This window comes from Lontra canadensis, unplaced genomic scaffold (genome assembly GCF_010015895.1).
Source record: "Lontra canadensis isolate GAN:19392208 unplaced genomic scaffold, GSC_riverotter_1.0 scaffold637, whole genome shotgun sequence".
NCBI lineage: Eukaryota > Metazoa > Chordata > Mammalia > Carnivora > Mustelidae > Lontra > Lontra canadensis.
The window spans coordinates 35980-39036 of NW_022631621.1; the positions used below are offsets into that span (position 1 = coordinate 35980).

Genomic DNA, 3057 nt, shown 5'->3' on the forward strand with positions numbered 1-3057 from the left:
AGTGTGTTGTGTCATTTTTCTGATGTTCTGTTAATGCCATAATAGATTTTGAAATTCCAGTGTTTGTCTTTTTTTTCTTCTGTTTTATAACACCAGTTGTATGCAGCAAGATATGATAGCACAGTCCTCCCTGAACAATCTTAAACAGTCCCTATCAAACCTTTTTCTAAAAAGATATTTTTAGCTCTCTTTCCTAATGTACTAGAAGGAGGCAATCCTCTTCTCGTGCCCAGCACGGCCATGGCTCTTGGTCCCAAGAAGCGTCTGAAGAGTGTAGCAGCTCCAAAGCATTGGCTGCCACATAGACTGACCAGTGTGTTTGTCTCTTATTCATCTACTGGTCCCCCTAAGCTGAAAGACTGTCCCTCCTCATCATTTTCCTAAGGAAAAGACTTAAGGATGGCCTGACAGGAGATGAAGTAAAGACCTGTATGCAACGTTTATTAAGATTGATGACAAGGTCCAAACTGATAGAACTTACCCTACTGATGGATGTCATCGGCATTGGCAAGACTGGGGAGAATATCTGTCTGATCTCTGATACCAAGTGTTGCTTTGCTGTTCATTGGATTATACCCGAGAGGCCAAGTATAAGTTTTGCAGAACAAGGAAGATCTTTGTGGGGAACAAAAGGAATCCCTTATCTGGTGGCCCATAGTGCTCACACCATCTACTATCCCCTCATCAAGGTGAATGACACCACTCAGATTAATTTGGGGGCTGAAAAGTTTACTGATTTCAGCAAGTTTGACCCTGGAAATCTGTGTGTGATGACCAGAGGTGCTAACCAGGGAAGAACTGGTCTGATCACCAATAGAGAGATAGACACACACACTGGTTCTTTTGATGTAGTTCAGATGAAGAATGCCAATGGTAACAGCTTTGCCACTCGGCTCTCTAACATTTTTGTTATTGGCAAAGGCAACAAACCATGGATTGCTCTTCCTTGCGGAAAGGGTATCTGCCTCACCACTGGTATGTAGAGAGACAAGGGACTGGTGAGCAAATAGAACAATGGGTAAAATGGTCTCTAGGTGACATGTCTAGGAAGACATGATTGGAATTATACTCAGTTAAAGATAATACAGTGTGATTAAAAATAATAATAATAAATAAGATTTTTTAAATATGCCATAATGTGTGCTCTGCAAGGAAAGGGGCTACAACCACGAGCACAGAGGACCCATGGTAAGTCCTTGCAGGGAAGGTCTACTGCAAGGCACGTGCAGGGAGCCAGGTGATTACAATGAGGATGGGAAGTGCTGTGATGGGAACTAAAGTGTGCATCTCATACTCTTATCTCATACTCTTCCTCCCCACTGTACACCTACCACCCTGCTGGTAGTGCCCGTTTACCAACTGCTCCTCCCTCTTCCTTCCCCTGTTCCCACAACAGAATCCAGTACATCCCTAAGTTCATTCAACTCCACTTCCTAAATATCTCTCAAATCTCCTCAATTTTCTTCTTCCCACCATCTCTCTTCCAAGGAAAAGAAAGCTGAACCATTTTTTAGCACTCACAAACTGCTAAAATCTGATTATAGGAGGTGATGACAGGATGACATGGAAGGAGAAGGGGATCAGGCATTAGAAAGAGCCCCATGGAAAACCAACGTTAAAGAGAAATCACAAGGAAGGTTGAGAAGTGGAGCGAATTAGAAAATCTGCAGAGTACACTGTGAGAGAGACCAAAGGAAGAGTTTCCAGGAGGAGAAAGTGGTCAACAGTGTCAATACTGCCAAGAGATCAAATAATATAAGAAGTGAAAAGAGAACACTAAATTTAGCAAAGTTCATCACTAGAGATTATTTTTTCAAAATCAAAGGATTGAATGCCTATTAGTTACAGGACCTTCTTTAAAGCACACAGATATTGAAAGATCTGAGTTGCTTCTTTCCAGAGGCTGATCATGTAGTTTATAAACAAAGTTGCAAAGGCACCAGAAATATTCCCTCCCTCTTCTGCAGCCAAAAAAACCTGTAAATACTACAGTACATAATGAGCCAAATGAGTGGTACAAATATATCAAGTTCTCTGGAACAAATACTATAAATCAGGAAGTTGTGTTTTTTCTGATAATCTGTATTTTAAGATTATTGTTAACACCCTGGAGTACTTCCAGGTAAAACAGCCAAGATGGAGAATGATTTAAAAACCACTTTAATAGAAAAAAAAAAATTTTTTTTCTAATAGAAAACCATTTACTACAACCTGGGTTGTATTTGGATTAGTCAAGATAGCTATTCATCAAATATTTGAGGGGCTTTGATATAAAAGAATGATATTTCTTTTGTATTTCTCCTGAGGACCAATCAAAAACAAATAAGGCACAGGCAGACAGAAATTACCTCCAAATTAGAGAGACAGAGACAGAGGGAAAGAAAGAAGGAAGAAGGAGGAGGAAAGAGGAGGGGAAAGAAGAAGGAGGAGAAGGAAAAGAAGAAGAAAAGGAAGAAGATGAAGGAGAGAAGAGGAAGAGGAAGAAGGGGAGGAAGAAGGAGGGGCAGAGGAGGAGGGGGAAAAGGAAGAGGAATAAGGACTAGGAGAGGGAGAGGGAGAAAGAGAGAGAGAGGGAGGGAAGGAGGGAGGACGGGTGAAAGGAAGGAAGGAAGGAAGGGAAGGGAAGGAGGGAGGGAGGCAGGCAGGCAGGCATGCATTCTTATCAATAATAGCTACTCAAAAACGCAATGAGCTCCCATGTGTATGTGTTCTCCATCTTGGACATGTTCCAGCAAAGGTCATAGGGTGGAAAGGGGTGAGCAAGAGAAGGAAAGGCATTTCATGTAGGACGACAATAAGCTCGACTTGCTGGAGCCGAATTTTCACGTGAGGGTCCAATGTCATCAGAACCAAAGTCACAAGCGCTTTCAACGCCAGGGTGAAGAATTTGGACAGAACCTTCTAGGCAGCAAGGAGTGATCAAGGAAGGAATTTTTTTTTTTTCCAAGGAATTACAATTCAATCAAGGAGAGCTTCAAGGAAGTTTGTTCTGGCATTTACTTAGAGCAGATTAGAAATGGGTGAGACTGAAAAAAACAGGAAATTATTAGGAGGGAT

General features: G+C 41.6%; 1 pseudogene; it reads left to right on the forward strand.

Annotated features, from left to right (window-relative positions):
- The first annotated feature begins 240 nt into the window (after positions 1-240).
- On the forward strand, positions 241-1022 carry LOC116863167 (annotated as a pseudogene).
- Positions 1023-3057: the final 2035 nt, after the last annotated feature.